The following is an 18,555-nucleotide window of genomic DNA, read 5'->3' on the forward strand; positions in this document are numbered from 1 at the left end:
TCCTACCATGATGCAACTCGAAGGGGGGGGGGGGGGGGGGGGGGGGGGTGTAGGGATCAGGAGTCTAGTCCATACCAATGAAGTCATCATCACTCTCGAACACCACTCGGACTTTGCCATCATTAAGAGGAGTCTAAATCTCCCGAGCGGAAGAATACCATTTGTTAAAGCTCAACCAAATCTCTTATTCGGAACTATGAGGAGAATATAATCAAGGCTTCGGGACTAAGATCTAACGATCGATGACATCCCACACTGAACCAATGGGTGGAAGAGGATGAGACTCATCTCTTTAAGGAAGAAACGTATAATCTCATTCAGGAAGAGCTTTAGAGTACCATGGTGAACGCAGGAATCGATTCTAGGATTCATTGAGATAATGGATGTTAGCACACATGCCTCAAAGATTTAAATATCCAACATTAAAGGAGCATAATAGAATGATAGATCCCACCACACACATCAAGAACTTTCACAGAGCTCTAGAAACCACCATCGCTACAGATGCACTTATGTGTAGACTTTTCCCCGCAACACTCAAAGAATATGAAGTTTATTGGTACGTCAACTTCTAATTGGATCTATATAGATGTTCAATCAAATGGAACATGAGTTTGCCAACTAAATGTAGACGGGGTTGTGGAAGCCATGACTTCCAATTGCCAAAGCAAATAACTATCCAAAGAGCTTACAACCAGACGACCCAAAACCTTCCAGATCTAATGTGACGAGCCAAAGACTTTGTAAAACGGCATCTGCACCGCCTAAATCCTTTGCTGAATGATAGATTGGGCTAGTGAATGCTCCAAAAGAATCTAAAAATGATAGAGGTAGGGATCGATGAATATTGCGGGAATAAGTGCACCGAAGCTTCGCACCCTTGAATGCTTATCGGAAAGTGGGTGAAAAATAATAGGAAACACATCCAATACCCACTGAAGCCGAAGTCATCCCAATGTTGCCACAATCGAACATATTGTGAGTTCCATAAGAGCGAGGGTCATGATACAGAGGATTGCAGGTAGCTAGCTACATAACTTAACAAAATTTTTGAACAAGGGAAACCGGATAAGTTCCTGAAGAATCCCGAGAAAGCACCTGAGCAACATGACTGATGTCCGACCGAATGTGCACCCAGGGACTCATTAATGTCATTCCTAGCAGCACATATGAGGATCAAGCCATGAAGCGAAAGTGAATGTTAGAAGATAAGGAAAGGTTATTTGAATCTAAGTCAGAGTTCACCTTCTGAACCTTGAAAAACCTCCCCAAACAGTCTCATTACGATGCTTTGGTAATAGAAATGTTGTCCGAGGATTTAGAGTCCGTCAAGTATTTATTGATACATGAAGTTCAACAAACATCATTACCCAGAAAGTCTTTGAAGCCCTCCACCTTGACACCGAATGCATGATATCTACACTGTCCCCGCTAGTTAGCATCAGCGGACACAAAGTTCCTCTGCCCCGAAGCTACTCCAGTCAAGCAAAAGAAACATGACCACGGGGCATAAAGACAAAAGGTAATTCAGGCAAAAGTTAAGAAACTGAAAGATTGTGGTCACATCGAGTAAGTTTACTACCCCAAGTGGATGGTCAATGTAGTTTTGGTGAACAAGGCCAACAGGAAGTGGAGATTATGTGTTTACTTTGCAGATCTCAACCAATCTTACCTGAAGGATTCTTACCCCCATTCTATGTATGGACATGCTTATTGACTCCATAACCGGGTACACAATCTACTCTTTCCTAGACATTGCGGCAACCCATACAACATGATCAAAACTAGTTTCACTACGCATGCGGGGACATACTATTACAAAGTCATGCCATTTGGGTTAAAAATTGCCAGACTGACATACAATTAGTTAATTAACAAAAGCTTCAAAGGAGTCATTAGGGACAAAATGGAGATTTATGTGGATGATATGATTGTGAAAAGAAGAATAGTAGAAGGATTTGCTTCAGATCTCGAAACGGTCTTCGCCACCTTGCAAGAGTACAACCTCAAGTTAAATCTAAAGAGATATACATTCAGGGTGGCGTCAGGAAAGTTTATGGCGTTCATGATTTCTCATCTAGGAATAAATGCGAACCTAGATTCAAACCATCATCGACATGGAGCCCCAAACTTGAGTTTAATTTTCACATGCATTCAATTCTTAACTTATCAGATCCATGTAATGAAAATAAGAGTTCTAACCAAAATAGAATCTAGATGTAATCATAGCTCATGTTTTTACAAATACAAGGTTGTGTCTTTCACTTAAACTAGTCAATGCGCAAATGAAAACAAATAACGAAGCTCAACTTTGAGGGAGAAAATATGTTTTTGGGATTATTTTGCACTGACAAATAAAAATTTAAATCAGAAAAGAAAATACAAAAAACAACAATAAAATTAAAAACAAAGATGAAAACAAAAATGCAAAACATAAAAACAAGACACGACACCAGAAAAACAAAATTTTCTTGGGTTTGTCTACCCATCTTCCTTACACTTAAAGTTGCAATAAGTTCCAACATTGCAATTGTAATTTTAAATTGTACAATGTAAATAGTTAGGATGGAAAAGACAAATTCATTGATTGGCTCGGGGGTATTAAAGGTGTTTTGGAGGCTCAGCTCGACGAGCTGGCCAGTCTAGTTCGTCAAGTTGGGTTGGGCTTTTGGTGGGGAATGAGCCTTGCCTACCAGCGCGACGAGCTAGCGAGCAGTGTTGCCTGCTAGACTCCCCCTTTTCCAGTTTTTGTGCAGTTTTTATTTTTGCGTCTCGATCTTTTGACAAATATACAAAAATGTGAGCGGATACAAGTTAGAACTTCCAGTTGCTTATTTATAGTCAGAAAAGCTCGATTTTCTTTCCTTTTTGCATTTAATCTTTGCAAGTATATCACATGTTTATATGGTCTATCACTAGGTAAATCTTAAGACGATGTCCACTTACCTTTTGAGTTGTACCATCCTTCCCCTTGATTTCAATCATTCCAAATGAGTGGACTTCTTTCACTTCGAGTGGTTCGGGCCATCTACTTTTGAGTTTTGGGGAAAGAGTCGTAACCTTGAATTGTATGACAGAACTTGATCTCCCTTATAAAAGACCTTATTTTGTACCTTTTTTTTTATCACGCCGTCGCTTTGTTCTCTCTTTGTAGAGTTTGGCATTTTCATATGAGTTGAAGCGAAGCTCGTCCAACTCATGCAATTGCGCCAAATGGAGTTCACCTATAACATTAAGATCAAAGTTTAGATATTTTAAAGCCTAATATGCTTTATGCTCAAGTTCAACAGGTAGATGGCATGCCTTCTCAAAGACCAAACGGTAATGCAACATGCCGATAGGGGTTTTAAAAGCTGTCCTATATGCCTCAAGAGCATCATTGTCACACCCGACCCTAAAACGACATCGGGTATGAACGGAAAACATGATAGCGCAACGAACTTCTAACAGTCTAAAACCCAAACGTATTTTCTTCAAAGTTAAAAATTTATTTGGACTACCTAAAGTTTTATTTATTTATTTGACTTGGACTCGATAATTCTATCAAGCTTCCTACGTATCCCGAACGTCTTTTAATCTTTAAATTGGGAATCAAAGCCACATAGTTCTACCTCTTTTAGGTAATTCTTTTAACTTAGGTCGTTCCCTTAAATTAAATAGTTCTCTTAACTTATTGACACGTTGATCAACTCGCTAATGATTTAACCGTATACTTCACTTTATTAATATATATAATTATATGTATAAATCACTTTATCAAAATGAATCAAAGTAAATAAACATTTTATCAAACTAGCTCGTGAACAAATAAACGTTTTATCAAACCAGCTCGTGAATAAATAAACGTTTTATCAAACCAACTCGTGAACATATAAATCGCTTTAACAAACCAACTCGTAATCAAATAAATCGTAAAACATCGAATCATCAAGCATTTTCAAAACGTAATACAAAATTTGTGTGTGTCCATCCTCGAATTCCACCCGTGTAGCTTATCACAACATCAATCATATCAATAATCGAGATATCTCATTCATATTTCGCATTGCCTAACGTTAGGACTACCAGCCGTGCACTCTAGCCATACCGCCCTTAGGTATGGTCTTACAACTTACAACTCTTACCCCGGGCAATCCTAGATGGACAAAACCATTTTATCTTTCTTTCAAAGTATCACAACATAAAATCATATTTGGACTTCAATCCAAAATAATACCACAATCGTAACAACTTTCTCAATCCAAAAACAATTCGTATAAGATCATCAAATTCGTTATCTCGACCAAATTTCCAAAATACCATGATAATAAATAATTATTCTTCAAATAATCAAAATCAAAAGTATATAAATATTTTAAACAAGATATCTTAAACAATTTAATAAAACATATTCAAAACCACTTCAATATTATATAAATAGTAGTTGATTAAAAAAAATATAAATAGTTTAAAACTAAGTGTTAAACCACATACTTTTATGCGACTTATTTTTATCCGTCACCGGAATAGTTATGGATAACACTAAACCGGTATAGTTAATTTAGACTGAATATACTGTTAGACTCATTATATTGTCATAAGTCTATTCGTACTAATTTTTATCCTCAAATTCGTTGTAATTGTCTGAATATATAAATATTCGAATTTTGACCATTTAAACTGACAACGTTAATTCCGACTGAAGGTTCAGTTAGACTCATTATATTATCATAAATCTATTTGAACTAATTTTATATTCAAATTTTTATACAGATTTTATATTCGACTCGATACCGACTCTATTTGAAAAATATCCGTATTAGTCCTTCCATTTTCAACTTATTTTAACTCTAACTGTTAAAGTCGCTTAAAATATTTTACTGATCAAAATATTCTTATTGGATTATTTTCGGTCATTACCGAAATAGTATTGTGTAATTCAAACCGGTATAGTTATTTTAGACCGACAAAGTTAATTCCGATCGATTATATCTTTAAACTCGTAACGCTACTAAGAGTCTATTAATAACGAATTTCACATTAGATAAATCTAAAGTACAACTGTCTAAATTTCATATTTTTATTAGTAACCTATAGACTTGATAAATTATTATAAATATCGGAACCGAACTTATTATAGACCTTTTAAAAATAATTTGAATCTAAAACATCGTTACCGAAATATTATCGTCAGTCATCATTATTCCGTTAACAACTGCCGGATTATGCCGCTCCTTCATCAATTCCCCCGTATATCTTCCTCTATGGCCCTATTTGGGAATTAGCTGTTAGCTGTTAGCTATTAGCTGATTACATTAGCTGATTTGACTAGCTGATTTGATTAGCTGTTTGTTAGACCTGTTTGGTAAAAATTAGCTGATTGATAATAGCGGTTTGTGCAAAAAGACAAATAAGGGCATTAATTTTGGCGCAGGATAAGAGAGAGTCTATTTATTGGGGTCAAAAAAGTCCATTAATTTTAATATCTCAAAACGCTAATTGAAAAAGCTCCTAAAATGAGCTTTTTCAAAATTAACGTTTTCATCCCAAAACGCTCTTCCAAACCTCTCTCCACCAAATACTCCAATCAGCGGTTTCAGTGGTCAAACCGCTAAAGTTGGTCAAAAACGCTCTTTTTATCCCAAAACGCTTTTGCTCTTTGCCAAACAGGGCCTATATCTCTATATATACGCACCCTCCTCTTTTTATTCAATTATATGTGTATTTATTTATGAGGTTTTTATTCCCTTCCCCCATCCTATCTAATCTAATATATATATATGCTAATAAGGGACACATAAGTAGGTTGTATGTTATAAAATTTGACAAATGGAATTTAGATTAGCTATCACATTGCCATGTATTGTAAACGTGTCCATTGCATATTTAGTTTATTTTATTTTTTCCTTTTCCTTTTATTTTTATTTTTTTAATCATAATTCGTAAATATCAATTTATGGTTTCAAAAGCTAATATATTAATTGCAAAATATTAATTAAGGTCATTTAATTTCTATTTTTTTTATAAGACTTAACCCAAACTTTTTAATTTAAACTTAAAGTAAATAAATTAAGCCCAATAGTATATTTAAATTCATAATTAATTAACTCTAAAATCTATATCGAAAACTTTTAGACACGGATGTGACAATCATCTAGCCTCAAACTCAAGTCCTTTCTAGAACTTCTTGCAGTTTTTCCAAGGACACGTTTCATTTCCCTATTTGATACTTCAACTTGACCACTTGTTTATGGGTAATAAGGTGTTGCAATCCTATGAGATATACCATGCTTTTGGAGCAACAAGTCAAACTATTTATTTCAAAAGTGGGAACCTCCGTCACTAATGATAGCTTTAGCAACAAGTCAAACTATTTACTACTAAAGTGGAAATTAAAAAACAGAGTTAGACAAATCTGAGGCATGTATTAGCAGTTTTCTTAAGAAAGTTTTCGTCAAACTATTTACTACTAAAGTGGAAATTAAAAAACAGAATTAGACAAATCTGAGGCATGTATTAACAGTTTTCTTAAAAAAGTTTTCATCGGTATTGACGATCGTCTGCCAAGATACAACAGTTATGCAAGTGAACTCTTACCGTGTGTAAATTCGTTATCACCAGAGTAGGAAAACAAGAACAATATAAATGTATATAGAACAAAAAATTTGAGAGACTATTTTTTAATTTTCTAATCTCTAAATTTGACAGTTTCATTTTGTATAAATAGAACTCGAAAGGACATGTCTGTTCACGAACGAACACGACTGTTCACGAATGGACATAACAGTTAACGGAGGAACATGACTAATCATGAATTGAGATATTTTTTGATATTTAAATTAATTTCATAATTTTATTTATTTTGTTCAACAATTACATGAGATGATTAGTAAAAATTGTCCTCTACCACTAGGTATTTTAAAAAAAAAGCTCTTGGACACTTGAATAATGTTACTAATAATTTCCAATTGTTTTATAAAAAATAAAATAAAAAATAATTTCCAATTGTATTTATACAAGTGTATAAGCAAAGCTAAACTTCGATATGAAGAGTACATCTTTTTAATATATTTATATCATCCAAAGCTCATTGAAATTGAGATGTAAAGTGAAAAGCAATTAAAATAGAAATTTATTATCTACATAACAAACAAAAGAAGAACTCAATTCTACATTATAATAGCCTCACTCACAACTAAAACTAATACCAATACATTCATCAAGGTGCATCAGGTGAAACATTTACATAGCAAACCAGACCACTATTCTGCTTTCATTAAAACAAATAAGATTATCCTACACACTAGGACATCTAATGTGTCATTAATACAATTACTTTTTTTTTTTTTTAAAAATGCTAAAAACTTAGTCTACCACATATTCGTTAATCACATTTTTTTCCAATGTGTCTAAAATGTTTAATATGTTACTAATATAGTTACAAAGAACCAAAAAAAAAAAACTGCTTCAATTTATCGACAAACTTATTTGGAAGGTCTGATGTTACAGTTAAATAACAATCAAACCTACTGATATGGTTGAATCTTGGAAGTCTACTTGTAAACTTGCAAATGGACAGAAACAAGGTCAAATGGAGGTTGTTGTTCGATGATGACTAAGTTAGTTTTGAAGAAAAATTTGAAGATGAACACAACAACAAATCAAAACTAAGATATAAGCTGACTGAATGAACTAGTGTACCTTGAGTTTTGCTTACTCTATTTATATTATGACCGAGTTGTAGAAAGCGGTTATAATAGTTTACATGTATCTTAAGACATACCGAGAAACCTTTTATTCCATCCAGTCTCTTTTACTAGCGATCCTGATAGGCCTATCTAGAGATGATGGTCAGACCAAACATCTAGTTCATCTTACCAATCCTATAAGGCTTTACTGGCTTTTATAATTATCTAACTTAGACAGTAATCTCGTGCATAACCTTTGAGAACCTAATAGGAATCTCTTAAGTAATCTATTGCTATATGATTAAGTCACCCTCATTTGTTGCTCGGACATTCCCTTGATCTCTAGTGAACTGACAAGTTCGAATCAGTAATTACACATTGCTTCATTCGGATGTGGCCACACGCTTTAGATTCTCATTAGTCAAGGGGCGAGTGTTATCTAATCTCTTTAAGAGATTCAGCAATCACTCGCTTCGCTCATGGTTTCTAGGCATGATGTACAAGGCACCCAATTGAACCCATACTTAGCACCCTATTAGAGACACGTTATGCGATCAATCAAAGTACAACATAAGCCATCTACGCCCCATAGTGAACTTGGTCTAAGAATTCAACCTAGAGTGCTACATGAGAACCGCCTATGACTATTCTAACCATATGATGTTCTCATAACGGATCAATCCATAGCTTACTATTTTATAAACCCTAATACCTATGATTCGACATCCAATGTCTGTAACCGGTGCAACAATATTACGATAAAGGCACATATTAATCTTTAGTTAGTTATTGTTCCCATAACAGTAACAGACTATGGATATTTAGATTAGTATCTCATTGTCTCATGACTTCACTTAACTAGTGTTGGGGTTTAATGTCCTATAGACAATTGTTCTAGGATACAAACTTAATATAAATGAATTATTCTTTATATCATTTGTTTTAATGAGATATATGTTTTATAACTATATAAAGGCAATCCCTTTTAAAGCACTAAATAAAGTCTAATAAAAGGAAATCCGTAAGTTTGTTTTAAAGTGATTATAAAGTGTTCATACAAGCATGAAGTGAGACAAAACTTTATAATAAACTAATAAAATTAAAACCACCCCAAGTCAAGTGATATGTTTAGGATTGATATATCACTGTTGAGACTTGCATGTAACAATGTCTTCTGTCCGACAGAAAGCTGATCTCACAAGCTTCATATATACAGATATCTAGACAGTTACATAGATCCGATGAAAAGTAGTTCATTAGGATTGGGGATCCGATTTGAGATAACAGGATGGGTAGATTCATCCTTGTCACCTGTTCATCTCATTGGTATTAATAGGTATAACTAATCCTCAGACTCAAAGGAATATTAATTGGTATTCTGGATTACGGAATGTGACGCTTTGACTCTAGTGTAACACGATCCTTAACAGAGATGACTCTGGGGTGTGAACAGTAGACGTTGGGTATCACAGGAAGTGATTGCGGGATAATTATATATTGGATTGAGCATTTATCACTCCCGATAAATGGGAGATACATCCAAGGATCGCTTGTGGAAGACTCGACTCTAAATCCTTGCAAGGTGATAGCTTAAGACTTGAAATACAGATTTCACTTAACCTATCTATTTGAGTTGACTCGGCCTGTACAAGTAAAACAAACGTCTCGCTATATGTGACTTGACATCATCCATAGTCATAAGATTCAGTTCAAGGATATAATTGATAAAGGATCGAATTATACTGTAACTAATACGGAAAGGTTAACGACAAAATCAACCTGTCTTCTTATAGCTCTGGGGGAATGATTACGGACTTGCTAATCACATACTCTGTACATCATTCCGTTATGCAAAAATTAAATATAATTCTTTGAAAATTATTTAATAACGTTGCATACGGCTAGAAGCAATAAGAACCTAATAAAAAGACAAGTCTACAAAATAATAATAATAATAATAATAATAATAATAATAATAATAATAATAAAAGATAAGGTAGATCATGAGAACCTAATGCAGCAGTGAAATAATAAATACTAGAAAGTAACAGAGAACCTAATGCAGCAGTGAAATAATAAATACTAGAAAGTAACAGACATCACTCAACTCAGGCGTTTCATTATCCAAACAAGATTTGAAATTGATATATGGACACAACCGATTAAAGTTGTTGTCCTTTCACACTATCACTTTATAACAACGCCACCATAAACCTCTGTCTGTCGAATAACATAGTATCGAACCAACTAATAAATGCAGGACTGTTGTTCCTACCAGATTCTAACTTAGTGCAGCATTGGTTATTAACATCAGGATTACAACAAGTATTACATTTAGGATTCCCAAACTGCAGTAGGTCCACAAAATTAACAATGAATCTAATACCCCTCTCAACAGCTTTCTCCTTTTATTTAATTAATCGACTCACTACAAGACACACTAATTTGAATGCACTCTAGACCAATCCTAATTTACCGAGTCTCTCCCTATGGTTATTGTCCCCCGCCTCATTGTTAACAAATGCAAAAATATTTTGCATCCATATTCCACTAAGAAAATAGATTGATATAATTTAATGCTTGGACACCATGCATTTAGACCGTGAATAATGAATAATAACAGTCATGTTAAATTTCCGAGACTTCTAATTCTGACATTCACACATATCTAACTGACCATACACACATGATACATAATTTTGGCACTCTCCTTCCATCTGAACAACAAATATGAGGATGAATCATTCCTGAAACCAACCACCATATAAAAATAGAGCTTTGCACTGCACCACGCCATCTCAGTATTCTTATAACCTAATGGCTTCTCCCTGACAAGGTGTCCACCAGCAGAGAAGGCAATCTCGTTAAATATTGATTCTTTATACATCAAAGCTCTTACCATCAATTATCACCAAAAGTGCCAATGATATGTCATCCTAAAGTTAACATTTTCAATGGTACTTTTACATTCCTCATCTGTTCTTAAACCTAATATTTCATGCTGCAATAGAATTTACCAATATATAATGCTCCCAGAATCCCAGCTAACACCAGCTCATAAATTTGAAAGTGCCATTTCTTTACCAGTTCAACTTAAGAAACAGAAACTAAATAAGAAAGAGACACACTACATTTTAGTATCATTTATTAACTCATGAACCAGAATACTTAGGGAGAGAATCAAATGCTAAGCTATTCAAGTCATGGAAGACTTGTCAGAAAAAAGATGCCTCATTGCAGCTGTTCAAAAACTCAAAAACATGATTTAACTAATACTTATAAATCTCAATTACCAGTTAAAACATTCCATCAGATAAACATACAAGGGGAAACAGACAACAGAAAAAGCATATAATCACTACTATAATTAATTATAGACACAATGAGCAGATATATGAAACTCAATACAAGATGCAGCAACTCTGTGATTAAATTGCAAATGCATAACAAACCTTCAGAATATTCAATATAAACGCACAATAACAGTTTGACATGAGAAACACGAATGTGCAAAATTTATGTAAGGATTTCTATACTAAAGGCACAAATGTATAATTTGTATACTAAAGGCACAAATGTATAATATCACAAATACTAAATAGCATGTCAGCGACATCTAACCTAGTAAAGCTCAAGGAATCACATTATTATCACCCTAAATGCACTTCACACAATGGCCCCATAGAAAACAATAAGAAAAAAATAACTTACAGCCTCAGTGTTCTGGAGACCTGTAAGATGGGCCTGCGTTGTACACACTTCAAGCTAATGGAGCATTAACTATATGCTTAAGCTTTTGGCTCAAATGCTTCCTTGACACCAAGTAACATTCTTGAAACCAATCTTACTGTAGACAGTTCCGGAAGAAATTAAGAATCTGATGCTGCAGAGCTCCTAGAAAAATCAAGAGAAACCATTGTAAGCAAAAGACAAAATGAGATTCTCATACATAAATAACAATGTTAACTACACAAAACTGTTTTCTCTAAACTAACTATAACTGAAAATAACAATAGAAGGGTGTGCTTCTGTTGTTGTTTGGTTTCTCATCTCACATCTTACAATCTCAACCCACAAAAATATTTAACGTTTAGTAAGATTCTTGAAACCAAACTTAGTGTAGACTGTTAGGCATGTATCACAAGAAATGAAGAATCTGATGCAGACCTAGTGATTTACAATCACTATAAAATTATATAATTTTTTGTATATGTCCTGCTTAAACCAAAGACAAAATCAGATTGCAGTTCATAAATAACAATGCTAACAACCAAAGTATCTCCTCCAAACTAACTAATTCAAATGCTTCTGCACTGAAATTACCAACAAGGACTCTTAACAACATGGACTTTCTCAATCCTTCGGACTATAAATGCAAGTCACCAATTCCTTTTACTATCACTCAGCTCAAAAAAACTTCCCTAATATCTGAAATCTTTTTCCAAAAACAGAAAATAAGCATGATTAGCCAAAAACAGCTCATCGAGTCAGCAAAAAGATGGCAATGGATTGTTGCCTTGAGAAAGAACGGAATTTCTTTTCCTAGGGTCATCAGCAACAAAAGTGAAGGTTGTAGCTCATCAGGAAACTAGTAAAGCAGGATCAATCGACACTTATCCATAACCCAAAGAAGCAATATAGACTTCCAGTGATCAATCTCCCTTTTTTCCTTCTGATACTGCCTCAAAACTCTAGACCCCACCCTATGGTTATTGTCCCCCGCCTCATTGTTAACAAATGCAAAAATATTTGAGCATCCATATTCCACCTAAGAAAATAGATTGATATAATTTAATGCTTGGACACCATGCATTTAGACCGTGAATAATGAATAATAACAGTCATGTTAAATTTCTGAGACTTCTAATTCTGACATTCACACATATCTAACTGACCATACACACATGATATATAATTTTGGCACTCTCCTTCCATCTGAACAACAAATATGAGGATGAATCATTCCTGAAACCAACCACCATATAAAAATAGAGCTTTGCACTGCACCACGCCATCTCAGTATTCTTATAACCTAATGGCTTCTCCCTGACAAGGTGTCCACCAGCAGAGAAGGCAATCTCGTTAAATATTGATTCTTTATACATCAAAGCTCTTACCATCAATTATCACCAAAAGTGCCAATGATATGTCATCCTAAAGTTAACATTTTCAATGGTACTTTTACATTCCTCATCTGTTCTTAAACCTAATATTTCATGCTGCAATAGAATTTACCAATATATAATGCTCCCAGAATCCCAGCTAACACCAGCTCATAAATTTGAAAGTGTCATTTCTTTACCAGTTCAACTTAAGAAACAGAAACTAAATAAGAAAGAGACATACTACATTTTAGTATCATTTATTAACTCATGAACCAGAATACTTAGGGAGAGAATCAAATGCTAAGCTATTCAAGTCATGGAAGACTTGTCAGAAAAAAGATGCCTTATTGCAGCTGTTCAAAAACTCAAAAACATGATTTAACTAATACTTATAAATCTCAAATACCAGTTAAAACATTCCATCAGATAAAACACATACAAGGGGAAACAGACAACAAAAAAACATATAATCACTACTATAATTAATTATAGACACAATGAGCAGATATATGAAACTCAATACAAGATGCAGCAACTCTGTGATTAAATTGCAAATGCATAACAAACCTTCAGAATATCCAATATAAACACACAATAACAGTTTGACATGAGAAACATGAATGTGCAAAATTTATGTAGGGATTTCTATACTAAAGGCACAAATGTATAATTTGTATACTAAAGGCACAAATGTATAATATCACAAATACTAAATAGCATGTTAGCGGCATCTAACCTAGTAAAGCTCAGGGAATCACATTATTATCACCCTAAATACACTTCACACAATAGCCCCATAGAAAACAATAAGAAAAAAATAACTTACAGCCTCGGTATAGTCGTCAGGAGACTTGTGACAATAATGCTACCTAAGCATAACAAAAGACAACTAATAAAGCAGGGTCAATCAACACTTATCGATAACCCAGAGAAGCAATATAGACTTCCACTGAGCAATTAAAAACAGGTTACAGGAGAATTAGAGATTACCTAAAAGAAAGAGCCTTGTTGTTTCAGGAGAATTAGAAGACCTAAAAACGTTTGAGACTGTTGCAGCGAAATGGGTAAAGGGAAAAATGTGAGCCTCATCGGTTTCTCTAATCACGTGAGCATGATCGGTTTGATGGCAAGAGGAAACCCCATGAGTATTGAGAAAACAAGATGGGGAAAACGCAGAAAACGCAAGAACGCGAACGAAAGAGAAATGGGTAAAACGAAAGTGAAATTTGAGAGAGTGAATCAGTAAAGTGTAAAAAACAATGGGAAATTGAAAAGTCAATTATTTAGTATTGGGGGAAATGAAAAAACGAAAGTGAATGAGTGAAATTTGAGAAAGTGAATCAGTAAAGTGTAAAAAATAGTGGGAAATTGAAAAGTCAATTATTTAGTATTGGGGGGAAATGAAAATAGTGTGAAAGTGAAAATTGGAGGGAAATGAAAATATTAATTTGGGTATTATTTCTTGACTAATTTTTAATGGGTAATTAATTTATTAGTCTCTATATTTTGACAAAACACACTGTTTAGTCCTTATATTTTCAAAAACACATGGTAAGGTCCCTAACTTTTTTTCTCAGTGAACTGTTTAGTCCTTCCGTCTGTTTGTTAGATCTTTTACCGTTTATGACTTCGGAAATGACGAAATTACCCTTTACTGTTTACCTTAAACTTCAGAAGAGGAAATCCAATTTAGAAGAAGAAGCTATTTGTATGGAGAACAAGAAAAAGAACAGACTCAATGCTTACGAATTTGAATGATTAAGAAGAAAATCAAGAAGAAGAACACTCAAAGTTGATTTCAGATGTATTAGAGTTTAAAGGAAAAGAAAATAAAGAAAAAGAAGAACACAAATCCAAATTGACTAATAGAATCTTCATGAGAGTCTAACGATAGGGACTAAACAGTTCACCGAGAAAAACGTTAGGGACTAAACAGTTCACTGAGAAAAACGTTAGGGACTTTACCGTGTGTTTTTAAAAATATAGGGACTAAACAGTGTGTTTTATCAAAATATAGGGACTAATAAATTAATTACCCATTTTTAATTAATGAGAACAATTATTAATACACCAATTATATACCAAATTCTTAATATATTAATTAATTAGTATATAATTTATTTTTTAGTTGTTTTTTTATTATTTTTTTCTATGACTATCTAAGAAAATTCATTATACTATTTTTACTCAATAAATTCAATTATTTAAAACCTACATATAGAATTCTTAATTAACAAATGTTGAAGTGGTGAAGCTCTTAGCCTAGTGGTTGAGAGCTTACCTATGCCTTGGGAGGTCATGAGTTCGAATCACATCCGGGTCTGGTGGGGATTTTTCTTTCTTCTTTAATGTAAGCGCATTGCGCAAATTTTTTTATAAAAAAAAAAATTAACAAATGTTGAAATTAAATTTATCAAATTAATTAGATATAATAATAATTGTATTTTTATTAAATGCAACGCCGGAATAGTATTTTTATATGACACACCGTTACTTTATGTAATTATCAAGTTAAATAAGGCAACGATATATCCTAAATGTCATACAATGGTTGCCTTAGTTCAAATTGAACAATTAAAGATCAATCTGAGGCAACGATTTATGCATAATGGTTGCCTTTGACTTATATAAACATGAGTAAAAGAAAAAAGTTAGATCATGCAAGGAAATGCAACGATTGACGGCAACAATTTTTAAAAATTGGTTGCTTTAGGCAATCTATGGTGTAGTGGCAATAAGAACCTAATGGGTCACACATAAGACTTGGAACCTAAAAGAGAGATAGATGTTAATTAATTGATGGAAGCCCAATTGACCCCAATAAGGCCCATGGACCAAGGGGGGTCGAAATTCATGTAGTGAAATACATGAATGATTAATTTGATTTTTATTAATTCTAATTAGATTAGGATTATGAATTAAATTAATTAAGAGATAAATAAGTTAGGAGTTTTAATTAGATTATAATACTCCTATTATTATCCAATAAGGTTATTATTATTATCCTTAATATATTAGATATATAATCAGATAATAATTAGGAATTCTATTCCGAATTGAATTCCTATTCAGTAACCTAATTCTATCCAACTAGGGATTAGATACAAGAGATTATAAATACCCCTCCCCTAGGATTTTCGAAATCCACTAGTGCAAACCCTAGAGAGATTTTCGAAATCCCCTATAGTGCAAGAGAGAGAAAATTTCGACACCCCAGTTCGAGGACGAGATCTTCTACGGCTTCCTTCCGATCAATTGATTTCATCTATTTCTTTTATCCTTGATCTTGTGTTGATTAATTAGAGGCAATCTACTTTGGTTGCTATTCAACGGTTGATTCTAAATTAATCTTCCCGTGTTTTATTTCGTGTTTGGAAACTCGGAGAAGAGTTGTGGGCACTTCATTAACAACGATAGATTGATCATCAAAAGGTAATTCTTCTTATCCCTCTTTATATGAAATAACGATTAACGGATCCTAGGGTTAATGGAAATAGGTTAAAATTTTTATATTTCCGCTGCTATACCTTAGCCTAATTTCCAACCACTAGGTCATCAACATGCCAAACGTGAGCAAAACACTAATTTTCGATACTCTGTTAATGAGTTTTACAAGTAAGTTGACTGTAACATCCCTAAAACCCTAACATATGAGTCTTCCCACATTCATATATGTTTTCATAATTGAATACATACATTTTAGATTCATCTCATTGTCAGTAGAAGTTTCGTATGCATAATGCGATTACCGTGCGATTAGTAGGCGATTAATGTGTCGTTAAGATGTAATGATTGGTTAATTAAGTTAGGACTTAAGTGAATGAATGAATGAATTCATATGTCCTAAATTGATTAACTTACACTTTATTGAGGTTTGTGAGGAAGCACGAGGTGTCACCCAATATTAAGACAAAATACACCTCTTCATTTTAAAAAGGATGTGCACAACTCAATCCTTATGATATTCAGCCACAATTTCGACCAAAGCTTCAGCAAACCTTCCTTTTTCATACCCTAACACCCTCCAAACAAAACTCTTCCAATTTCTTCCATTTTCAAGCCAAACAAGTTAAGTTAGGAAGCATACTAGGTGATAGACACAACTTGAAGGTTAGTATGCTGTTTTAGCTTGTTTTCTATGATTTTGAGATTCTGAAATACCTAGGTATGATCATAGGATTTGTTGTGGATGAGTTGTAATTGAGTTTGTTGAGTTTTGGTGTTATTTAAAGTGGTTATAGGCTGTCCAAATGAAAGATATGTATCAAGTGCCCTAAACAGAAATATAGGGTACTGCTTTCAGTCATCTTGGAGCATGTTTTTCATATTGATATTGTTCGAATTTGAAGATACATAAAGAATAAACTATGTTCCTACATATGTTATGAGACCCTCTGTAAAATATGGGACTTTAATTCCATATATAGAGGAAGAAAACCTAGATGGATCATGACTGCCTCGAAATTGAATGTCATGTGAGGCAGCCATGTTGATGTAGCATTTTGAGGACCTAGAGTCCGAATTTGAGAAAGTTTATTTATAAAAAAGTGTTCCTAACTACTTGAAGTATGTGTATATAAAAGTATTTGGAAATAAATTGTGTTTAGTATGAGCTAGGTTGAGTGAATTATGGTAGATGCAAATCTGGGTAGTCTGTTTCTTGGCTGGAAACAGGACAGAATCATTTTGCATGCCATATATTGTGTAGAAGTGATATTAATGTGAATTTTGTATATGTTATACCCATATATGTGTAGTTTCAGTAGGTTCAAGAAACAGGGAATTTGGATTCATATAGAGAAAGTTATGGCAGAATTTGTGCAAGTAGGTCATGTGATGATCTAAGACAAAAGAATTAGATTGCATGAACTTTGTGGAGTTAGTGTCTTGTAAATCATATAGCATTCATTAGTTTATATTTTCATTAAGTTTATGTTATGGCTAATTGTATAAATATTATGTGACATTAGGAGGACAAGGTGCAATTGTACGCACACCCGATCATGTAGAATAGATCGAACTGAGTACGATGGTAAGCATATTGCTTATATATGTGTATGAATGTATTGTGCCTTGTGACTTGTTGAGTGTGAGATGTGGTTGAATCTGATGTGAATGATGTGAATAATGTTTGAGTGTTTGTGATACGTTATGATTGATAAGAAAGTGATATGATTGATTATGTTGCAGTGTTATGAGTAAATACGACATGTTGAGCCTTGTGCACATACTGGAACTGAATAATGGTTGGATAAGATATGAATATGAGCTTGCTTAGATGGATATGTGAAATGGTCCAAGTTGAGAGTGCTATCCGAATATTGTGAGCTGGAAGCACATGTGTTGAGATATATGAGTACGTGAGTTGATTTTAACTCCTCCGTAGCATAGATGATTGTATTCCGAATTTAGTGAGCCAGAATACAGATTGGGCCCAAGAACCATTTTATATATATTGTCTAAGTACAGCAAGACCTTTCTAAAATAAGTATTACTATAGTAAGTGAAACAAGTGAATATCTTTCTATTGAAAATTCTAACTTGGTACTGATGATATATTTTGATCTGTGTTCTTTACATTACTTTTGTATATACGTATATGCGTAATATGTTTATTGAGTAGGAAGCTCACCCCTTGCCAACAGTTTTTACAGGTTAGGTGGAGTTCTTCTTATTTAAGGTTGAACCGGCAGTGTCCGTCCATTCTCATCTAGGCATTTTGGAGTATTGTGATGTACTTTTGTTTTGTAAATCCTCTATGTAGGATAATGACTTAAACGTGT

General features: G+C 33.7%; 1 long non-coding RNA gene across 2 annotated transcripts; it reads right to left on the minus strand.

Annotated features, from left to right (window-relative positions):
* Window positions 1-7,045: 7,045 nt before the first annotated feature.
* On the minus strand, window positions 7,046-14,024 carry LOC136202432 (uncharacterized). 2 transcript variants are annotated; one of them, XR_010674439.1, is made up of 4 exons: window positions 13,763-14,024; window positions 13,599-13,641; window positions 11,379-11,561; window positions 7,046-10,495 (listed from the first exon to the last, which is right to left on the minus strand). It is a non-coding gene; the product is annotated as an uncharacterized lncRNA (long non-coding RNA). The 2 variants fall into 2 exon arrangements; XR_010674438.1 differs by lacking the exon at window positions 7,046-10,495 and having other exon boundaries at window positions 11,112-11,561.
* Between the last annotated feature and the right edge of the window lie 4,531 nt (window positions 14,025-18,555).

The sequence above is a fragment of the Euphorbia lathyris genome, chromosome 1 (genome assembly GCF_963576675.1).
Source record: "Euphorbia lathyris chromosome 1, ddEupLath1.1, whole genome shotgun sequence".
Taxonomy (NCBI): Eukaryota; Viridiplantae; Streptophyta; class Magnoliopsida; order Malpighiales; family Euphorbiaceae; genus Euphorbia; species Euphorbia lathyris.